Source organism: Echinops telfairi, unplaced genomic scaffold (genome assembly GCF_000313985.2).
Source record: "Echinops telfairi isolate 266 unplaced genomic scaffold, ASM31398v2 ScPeMD7_6;HRSCAF=24_0, whole genome shotgun sequence".
Classification (NCBI taxonomy): domain Eukaryota; kingdom Metazoa; phylum Chordata; class Mammalia; order Afrosoricida; family Tenrecidae; genus Echinops; species Echinops telfairi.
The window spans coordinates 20,566,834-20,577,722 of NW_022103902.1; the positions used below are offsets into that span (position 1 = coordinate 20,566,834).

At 42.5% G+C, this 10,889-nt stretch overlaps 1 pseudogene; it reads left to right on the plus strand.

Moving 5' to 3' along the window:
* LOC101661412 overlaps positions 1–2,663 on the plus strand; it is a 12,071-nt pseudogene extending 9,408 nt beyond the window's left edge.
* The last annotated feature ends 8,226 nt before the right edge of the window (positions 2,664–10,889 follow it).

Sequence of the window (10,889 nt, forward strand, 5' to 3'; positions counted from 1 at the left end):
GGTATCAAGCATCTTAAACTCAAAACAAAATCTGTGTGATCACACCAGTCTGCGTGATCATAAAGTGTTGGTGGGATCAGGTATCAAGCATCTTAGACTCAAAACAAAATCATACACAATGTGAATGGGGGGAGGTGGGGGCATGGAGTGGAGACCCAAAGTCTATCTGTAGACAATTGTACATCCCATCACAGAAGGGTCACAAGGAAGAGATGAGCCAGTCAGGGTGCAGTATGGCACTGATGAAACACACAACTTTCCTCTAGTTCCTTAATGCTTCCTTTCCCCCACTACCATGACCTCAATTCTACCTTAAAAATCAGATTAGAATAGAACAAGCACGTTGCTACAGATAAGAGCCCACAACACAGGGAATCCAGTATATATAAACCTCTCAGGACCAACAATAGTGAATAGAGATACCAGGAGGAAAAGGGGAAGGTGGTGGGAGAAAGGGAGAATCAATCACAAGGATCAACATAGAACCCCCTCCCAGGGGAACGAACAACAGAAAAGTGGGTGAAGGGCAACAGAGGACGATGTAAGATGTGAAAATAATCTATAACTTATCAAGGGTTTGTGAAGGAGGGAGGTGGGGGAGGGGGTAATGAGGAGCTGATATCAAGGGCTCAAGTTGAAAGAAAATGCTTTGAAAATAATGATGGCAACATATGTACAAATGTGCTTGGACACAATGGATGATTGTATGGATTGTGATAAGAGACGTAGGAACCCTCAATAAAAGTATTTAAAAAAAAAAAAAAAGCAACGGTGTACATATACATGCTACAATATGATTACCCTGGACAATGTTATGCCAGGGAGAAAAAAAGCCAATCACAAATGGGCATTTGTTATATGATTTCATTTATGTGAAATGTCTAGAATGAGCAAAACCAGAGAGACAGGAAATATATTAGTAGTCACCTAGGGTTAGGGGAAGAGAGGAGCTGTATGAAAATATCATGGGATTTATTCTTGGGGGTCAGAATTTTTTTTTTCTAAAATTGTAATATTTGCACAACTCCAGATATACTAGAAATCACTGATTTGTAGACTTTTAAAAGTGAGAAACATACTCAATATAGCTGTTACTTTTACACAGTACTTGACACATAATAAGTGTACAATAGGCAATGCTATTTTCAATCTACTTAGAAATGTGCGTGTGTTCTACCAACTTTTGATTTTTGATTTTTAAAACTGAGATTTTGCCCGCCTGGCGCACCTCGCCCTGCTTCGCCGCTCCCGCAGCTGCCACACGCCCGGCCCCATCCCGAACCCCGCACCATCAGCTTTGGCTCCGAGCATTACCTGTATGCCTCCTCCTCCTACCGCAAAGTGTTCGGGGACAGCTCCCGCTCGACCTGGGTCTGGCCTACCACCGGCCGCAGGTGTCTGACGGGCTGGACCTGAGTCAGGCGGCGCGCACCAACGAGAAGGAGCAGCTGTAAGGCCTCAACGCCCGCTTCGCCGTGTTCATGGAGAAGGTGCACCAGCTGGAGACCCAGAACCGCGCGCTCGAGGCAGAGCTGGCCGCGCTGCAGCAGCGCCACGCGGAGCCATCCGTCGTGCGTCTGCGAGCTCTTCCAGCGCGAGCTGTGCAAACTGCGCGCGCAGCTGGAGGAGGCGAGTTCGGTGCGTGCGCAGGCCCTGCTGGAGCGCAACGGGCTGGCCGAGGAGGTGCAGCTGCTGCGGGCGCGCTGAGAGGAGAGCCGAGGGCGCAAGGGTGCCGAGCGCACCCTGAAGGCGCAGCAGCGCGACGTGGATGGTGCCACGCTGGCCCGCCTAGACCCGGAGGAGAAGGTGGAGTCGCTGCTGGACGAGCTGGCCTTCGTGCGCCAGGTGCACGATGAGGAGGTGGCTGAGCTACTGGCAACGCTGCAGGCGTCGTCCCAGGCCGCAGCCGAGGTGGACGTGGTGGTGGCGAAGCCCGATCTAAGTTCAGCACTGAGAGAGATCCGTGAGCAACCTGAGTCCCTGCCCGCCAAGAATCTGCAGTCCTCCGAGGAATGGTACAAGTCCAAGTTCGCCAACCCGAACGAGCAGTCGGCCCGCAGCACTGAGGCCATCCGGGCCAGCTGCGAGGAGATCCATGAATACCGTCGCCAGCTGCAAGCGCGCACCGTCGAGATTGAGGGGCTATGTGGGGCCAACGAGTCCTTGGAGAGGCAAATCCTGGCGCTGGAGGAGCGGCACAGTGCTGAGGTGGTGGGCTACCAGGACAGCATCGGGCAGCTGGAGAACCACCTGAGGAACACCAAGAGTGACATGGCTCGCCACCTTCGGGAATACCAGGACTTGCTCAATGTCAAAATGGCCCTTGACATTGAGATAGCAGCCTATAGGAAACTGTTGGACGGTGAAGGACCCGTTTTAGTACCAGTGGCTTAAGCATTTCAGGGCTGAATCCACTTCCCAATCCAAGTTATCTGCTTCCACCTAGAATCCTCAGCTCTACAACCTCCAAGATCTCATCCACTAAGAAAGAGGAGGCATCCAAGGTGGCCTCAAAGAAAACCTCCCAGATAGGGGAAAGTTTCGAATAAATATTGGGGGAGACAGTCATAGCGACTAAGAAAACCGAGAAATCAAATATAGAAGAAATCACCATTACAGGCCAAAAAATATCATTCAGTTGCTTAAAAAACGTCCTTGCTTAAGTGGGAATATGCATTTGACTCATTAAACAGCTTGTTCTTGAACCAAAACACCTGTCCCCACTATCAAACGTCTTCAAGGCTTCATACTTACTATTGAATACTTTCTCTAGTAGAAAAATCACCCCTAGATTGGAGCAAGCTGCAGCACTGGAGCAATCACAGAAGAGTTCCCCAAGAATCTCACAATCTCACCTCCAGCTCAGGCTTCACAGCGCTAGATGATTCAGGTGCAGAGGAAGTACAAACCAAGGTGCTAAATCTGTGCTCATCAGTCATGTGCTGCGAATGGCAATTAAAACCCACATTCACTCACTATACCCAGCCGTTCACCCTGCTTTATCACCTCACTTTAGAGACCTAAAACATCAGATCACTGCCAAAGATAAACCTATGGTTCACACCCAACTCTACTCTGATAGAACCCGTTCCCAAATTATAAGGTGTTTGCTTAATGGACATTTTCCCTTCCACCCCCACCTCAATTCTGTATACCTTTTTCTTCTATCCAGAGAAGGAAAGAAGAGAAAAGGGAGGCAGTGGGGGGGGGAGGGGGGGAAGCTGTAGATTCCTTCCCTTTTGAACACATTTAGGTTCTTAACAAAAGAGCTTAAACCCCACCCCCTTGAGTGCTCCTTACTCAATGGGTAAAATTAGACACATGTTGACCATTTCTCTGATTTGTGTAATGACTTACTCCTGCCCATTTCATATCCCTCCAATCATGTAGGTTATAAAAAATGGCGATAAGTTTTAAGGGCTGTCCTCAAACATAAAATTCTTAAAAGAATACCTAGATCTTAGGCTTTCAGCTTATTTAAATCCATTTAATTAGAGGTGAAAAGAGACTACTAATATAGCTTTTCACTGTAATGTTAGCACAATGATAGTTATCTCAAGCTATGATTAAGCTGATCTGAGGTTTAGTAGTGTTAGAAGAGGCATTTCTATGGATGGAAAAGGCCAGTGTCGTATTTACCTCTCTCTGTGTTAGTTCATTTGTGGTGATGTAGAAGTAGCTTGTTCATATTCTCACCCTTAGAAGCCACCTTCTCCCCTGTCTTCACTCTCCTGAGCCTATAAAAAGTGAAGGCTATTTTATCACCAGGACACAATGCTACTGCCCCAAAGTCAAAAATAAAACCACTTCGGGTCAGTCAATACCACCAGCAGATATGGAAAATGAAGTCTTTCTCTTTTCGAAGCGAGTCCTTTGCCAACACTTCCCACACCGCCGCTCTACTGAAGGGCCTCCTCTGACGGAGAAGAGGCAGCGTTCAGAACAAAGCAGGGTCCCTGCTCACCTGCTAGGAAGTAGCTTTTGGAGAGCCACCTCATCGCCCCCGCTGTATGGCATCTGCATTGCCCAGTCTTCCTGGTGTGCCGAGATCAATGCAGGGCTTACCCTCCACCAGCTGCCACTCCCACTGGAGTTTCCCGTGTCGTTTACACATCTCCACGGAGAGCTGGGGGTAACACGGATGGGATGCTTTTACTGAACTTTCTTCTAGCACATGCCTCAATAATTAAAGGAACTTGAAACTTTTCCACCTTGCCCCATCTCTTTTACTCCTCACTCATACTGTAAGACATTAGTAAAATAATTAAAAGTCACACGAATCTCAAAAAAAATTGAGATTTTATTCATTTATTTTTGAATCACATCTCTAAAAAGCAGTATACAACGAATATCATGGGGATTTAAGAGAACAACTCAAGAAGTCCCTTGGGAGAAATGAAGAGATATCCATGCTTTTAAGTGCGGATTTGGGGAGACCCTTTGGCAACAGCAAAGGCTGACTTGTAGTCATGAGCCCCAGTTATCTGCCTCCACAATAATGAGAACAACAAATCCAGCAAGTGAGCATTCATTTTCCACCCGTGGGTGCCAGTCACTCTTCATCAAACATCTCATTTTATTATCATGTGTGATTGATTCTGTTCAGAGCTCTGTTTTACAGAGTAAGAAACTGAGGCAAAGATCTGCTCCCGAAGCAATGCTCTCCACCATTGTCATGCTGCCTTCTGCACACTCTTGAGATTAAGAAATTCTTTTCATAGTTAGTAATTCTCACAGCAGTCCTCCAATGTACCTAGCATCGTTGTATTTGTTTTCCGAAGATGGAAATAAGGCACTGAGAGCTTAAGTGACATGCCCAGTTGCATAACTGCCACACAGGTGCCAGACCTGGTATTTGAACCCAAAGACAGTCTTACTACTAGCATTGGCTGTCTTCATCACTCTTCAGTACTGCTTCCCTATCTGGCCCATCTGGTGCCGGCTGCTTCTCAAACTCATGCAAACACTAAACAGGTATTGTTCTTTATCCTCATAACGACACCATAAATAGGTATTGGGCTGAGAACTGTATTGTAGAGTCCAGGAAAATCATACACAGAGCATTCGTTACACTTCTTAAACTACACAAGCAGTACATTACGAAAGCTAAGACCAGTTGAGTGGAATAAAGGTGAGTTAGCTCCCAGCTCTGTGCTCTTCAGCACTACTCCACAGTCCTTCTGCAGTGAATGAAATTCCTGGAAATCATAATAGTACTGTTACCATTATGCAATTAGAGATAAGGGTGAGTATGAAATGTGCATGGAGGTTTAAAATCAGACAGAACAATACTAACAAGCAAACAAACTGAACACTTTCAACCTTCAGGGCTATAACATCACAGCACAAGATCAGAATATTCTGCACCGGGAGAAGAAGATATGCTTGACTCTCCAAGCATTATGCTGTGATTGTACATAGAGGGATCCCTTGATATTCCTTCAGAATCCCTGCGCGCAAACGGTGAATTTATGGTGTGATGCCAAAAGTCAGGTGAATCAGCCCGATTCTCCCTTACTACCCAGGAGCATGCTTTCCCATTCCTCCTGCCCAAAATTAAATGAGTAGTGTGTCTATCACCAACTGCACATTCTCAAGCCAGTCAGCCCTCTCTTTCTCTCCCTCTCCGGACCTCCCCTGATATTTGAAAGCATCCTGTGTAAACTCTTCTCTGCTACTGTTCAAAGCAGGTGAGAGGCATGAAGTCCATTCCTTTGCCCTGACACTCAGGAGCAATCATCGCTCCACTCTTACAAAGCTGAGGAAGCAATCCATTTAAAGCCATCTCTGTGTTATCCAGTAATCCAGCTTGAGCCCCAAAGCCTCTTCCTCATCTCTTCTTTCTGCTGCCAATACTTGGGTTACATCTTTACACCTCCACTCCCAGAGCTGAAGGTGCTTAGAAAAAATACAGTACAAAGAATCCTTGTGAGCGTTGTCATTACAAGTGTGATTGGGGAGAAGACTGACACTATTGATTAAAATGAAGTCTTTATATTATCTATGAATATCTTCCAGGCTCAGAACAGCAACCACTTTGCAACTTGCCAGTTTTCATCCATCTGAAATAAATTACAGATGGCACATTTGTCCTTTTGAGTTATCAGTTATACTCACGTGCACGTATGTCCTAAAAATAAATATATACTCTCCGAACCACACACATTCCCAGCAAATGACACGGATTTACAGACTCGCATCAGCAACTTTGTAAGGCAGGCTTATCTTCTCATCAATTTTCTTGGTGCCAGCAGAGATTCACAAGTAGCAGTCAGCAGCAGCCCTATCAGAATGTATTTTCAAGCCCATCGTGTTGTTTTGACAAACTAAACAATTAATTAACAGCCATCTAGCAAACATATCTCTACTTACAGCTTAGAGTAAGAGAAACACACAGACCTCCATATCTCTTCTATAGTCACTATTATTGCGGAAGAATACTGCCTAATTAATTATAATTGATCACAAAGATTAGATTCAAATTCCACTTGTGGGGTAGAAGAAGTCCAAACAGAGGAAATAAATCAGAAATATATTCTTGAATCCATAATTAAGTAACAAAGTTTGGAGATAAACAGATTTGTTTTCATTGTAGTTAAAAAAAAAAAGTAATTTAAGAACATTTGTAGGCCTTTGGGGAGAGACTACTTGGTGGTGGGGAAGGGGAGAGTAGAAAAATCAGGGAAATATTGACTGAGGTGAACATGGCTGTTCTAGTCTTCAAATCCACATATAAAAGCAGCGCAGTGTTCAAATGTTCACACAGGCGTTTGCCCATCACAGGTACAGAGCTGGTTTTGACAAGGGCTTCCTGTTCATCATATTATCTCTGACCCAACAACATGCCCTTGGAAGCTTGAAAGATAGCTTTCTTTTCTAAATTCCCTTAGTAAATGCCTACTTTTGCAGCTCAGCAATCGTTTCCTCTCTCTTATTGTAGATTCCCCTGCCCTGAGCCACAGACCTAGACACAAGATCTGGACGATATCTTTATTGCACCTCAGCCACACACACATATTTACATAGGAGTTTTTGGCAAGGATGAGACCTGAAACACAAACTGGGTCAGCCAAAGGCCTTCCAGATATTCTAGACACCACAACTAAGAAAAAGAAGCCTTATCCCATAACCAGTTATGATGCAGTCAGTTCTGTTTCATGGTGACCCATATATATCAGAGTAGAACTCAATTTCCTAAAGTTTCGAACGGCTACTTTTTCGGAAGTAGATCAGCAGCTCTTTCTTCCTTTCTGGATGGACTTAAACAACTAACATTGCAGCTAGCAGTTGAATGTTGTATACAGCACCAAGGAAATACCATCCTCATACCCTTTCTTCTTTGGATGTGCAGAAGTATACTGCATGACCCTGACATATATAGTCAAAGAAGACACAGGGAGTGCTGTGGTCCCTGGCTCCATTTGGTGAGGTCGTCTGCACTGCCCTGGTTTCTATACATTACATTCATCTTTCAAAAAAGAAAAAGACCCCGTTTTTGCATTAGCTAGTTGAGGCTAGGTTCTTAGAGAGTCTGGACATTCTGTTATTTAATTTAACAAAGTCCAGAAACTCACAAATAAAGAAGTGTCCGTTATGCAAGCCCATCACCTCTCCATGTTATTCCATGACGGCATCTTGTGTTGCTATGATGTTAGAAGTTATACAACCGGTATTTCAAATACCAACAGGATCATAGTGGGCAGAATTCAGCAACACTTCTAAAATAAGTCTAGGCAGAATGACCTGGCCAAATAGTTCCAAGAAATTAGCCAAGTAAAACATTATGGATAATGTCAGAACTATCTCATGTTGGAAGATGATTTCCCTGGGTTAGAAGGCAGGGTACAACAGCCACAAATATTAACTCAAACATACCACTCATTCTGTAAATGACACTAGACTGACTAATGTTTCATTGTCGTACTTAAGGTTGACATGAGCTGAGACTGACCTAGCACGACCAACAATATTATATCATTGGACAAAGAATTAGGGTAATTCTGTCCCAGAGGAAAGATTTTAACCAATTCAAGGCTTGACTTCTGGAATTTCATCTCCCATATACCCTACACTGGGGCTGCAGTTCTTAGAATTGGAATTGGTTCTTGGAGAGAGCCTGAGCATTATCATGAAAATTATCTAGGTTTCAAGTTATGGCTCCTTACTCTTGGTCAGGTGTCTTAACCTTTCTGAAACCTAGGTTCTTCTTTCATAAAATCAAGATGATACTAATATTCCCTCATTGGGCTTTTATGAGGATGAAATGAGATAAAGCATGAAAAATAACACTGCCTCTAACAGTATGAGAGGCCTTTCAAGCTTACATGCGGCATCACAGACTGCCATTACTTTTGCTTTCCTTTTCTCGCTTGAGGACTGAGCCTTACAATAATACAAATCCTCTCTCTCCGGTTACAATAGAACATGACAAATGAGGAGGTAATTAGGAACGAATATCCTATCCCATCTATAAAATATTAAAACCCAATGTTAGCTTCGAGCTTGTTGGATGTGATATACAAGAAATGTTCATGCATTTATTAATATAGTTAGTTGTATTAATGGTGACCTCACTAATTTAAAATTACTTGGGAGAAGGCCCAGCCCAATTATAGGATACTTTTTAAAAGTATACTTTAATTAGTTTCAAACATATTCAGTAACTAAATAATTCTGAAAAGAATTGCCTGAGAGAATCTATGATGCTATGCAGTGACAAAAATGATTTATAATTGGTGCATCAGAAGTAGATAAATAAAAGTATCAGGTTAATTTCTGTCTTAACTGGGGAAGCAGCAACTGACCTTGTGCCAGAAATCTGGATTGAATATCTGGCTTATTCATATCTGTGTCTGTAAAATGGGATTACTGATCCACTTATAACAAAGCAAGGGAAAACGAGACCCTGAGAGACAGTGATTATGTACCCCATAGGCACGCTGATTACAGAATTATTAAGCACTTGGCTGTTAACCGAATAAAACCTATAAAGTTTAGTGCCTAGGAAACCCCACGGGACACTTCGACTCCATGTTGTTGTTGTAAGGTACCATCCAGTCAGTCCTGACAGGTAGTGGCCCAATATACATAAGAAGAAACACTGTCCAGACCAATGACACCCTCATAATCATTATTGTGTTGGAATCCATTGTTGCCACCATGATACTAAACCATTATGTTGAGGGTCTTCCTCCTTTTAGCTGACCCTGTGCTTTACCAAACATGGTGCCTTTCTCTAAAGACTGTTGACTCCTAATAGCATCTCCAAAGGATATGAAACAAAGTGTTACCTGTTACACTTCAAATGCAGACTCTGGCTATACTTCTTCCAAAATAGATCTGTTCATTCTCTGGCAGTCTATAGTATAGTATAGTATAGTATAGTATAGTATAGTATAGTATAGTATAGTATAGTATAGTATAGTATAGCATAGCATAGCATAGCATAGCATAGCATAGCATAGTATAGTATAGTATAGCATATATATATAGTATAGCTCATATTCTTCACCAACAACCTAATCCAAAGGCATCAATTCTTCGGTGTGCCTTATTCATTGTCCATTTTCACATACATAGGAGATGTTGCCTTACTGCCAGGCACACCTTATTCTTCAAATGACATCCTTCCTTTTTAATGCTTTACAGAGTTCTTTTGCAGTAGATTTGTCCAATAGAAGGAAAAAAATCATTTCTTGACTGCTGTATCCCTGAGTGTTGACTGGGAATTTGAATAAAACGATATCCTTGACAACTTAATTTTTTCTCCATTTATCATGATGTTATTTATTGATCCAGTTGTAAAGTTTTTGTGCTAGATTACATCTGTTTAGATGTAATCCATATTGAAGACTGTATTATTGTGTCTTCATCAAGGAAGATTGTACCTTTGCAGGTTGTTTATGAGCCTTTCTCCACACCTGATGCTGTATTCTTCTTCATATACGCCATTGTCTTAGACTATTTCCTCAGCACACAGATGGAACACATAGGGTAAAAAGATACTGCTCTAATGCACATCTTTCCTGATTTTAAACCAGGTGGTATACCTTGTTCCATTATGATGACTTCCCCTTGGTCGATGTTCAGATTCAGCATAAGCACAATTAAATTTCTGGAGTTTCTATTCTTCCCAAAGTTATTCATAGTTTCTTATTATCCACATAGCCCATAAAACACAGGTACATATCTTTCTGGTACTCTGCTTTCAGCCAAGATCCATCTGATGTCAGCAATAATATCCTTCATGCAACATCCTCTTCTGAATTTGGTTTGGATTTCTGGTAGCTGCCTGTCAATATACTACTGCAATATTTTTTAATTGTATTAAGCAAAATTCGTCTATAATTTTCCATTCTGTTGACTGCTTTTCTCTGGATCGGGCATGGTTATGAGTCTCTGCCAGTTGGTTGGCCAGATAGCACATCCAGTACTGTATTCATTTATGCACACATTTCGATGAATAGTTTTTCAATTCCTGGAGCCTTGCATTTCATCAGTGCCTTCAGTGTAGGTTGGACTTGTTCCTTCAATACAATAGATTCTTAATCACCTGCTTTTTGTTGAAGTGGTTCTATATCAATCTTCTTGAGCTACTTGTTGGAATCTTTGTTCCAAGTCTTTGCATATATTTCATCATCATACTTTGTCTCCTTGAGCTACCCCTTGAAATCTCTGTTTTGCTCAGCTCTTTTACTCCATCCGGGTTTTTTTCTCTCCTTTCTCTTTAACATCTCTATGTTCTAGAGCAAGTTTCAAAGTCTCTTCTGACATCCATTTTTTCTTTTCTTCCTTTGTATTTTAATGACCTTCTAGTTTCTTAGGAAATTATGTCCTTGGTGTCATCCAACAACCCATTTGATCTTCAATAATTAGTGTTCAATACATCA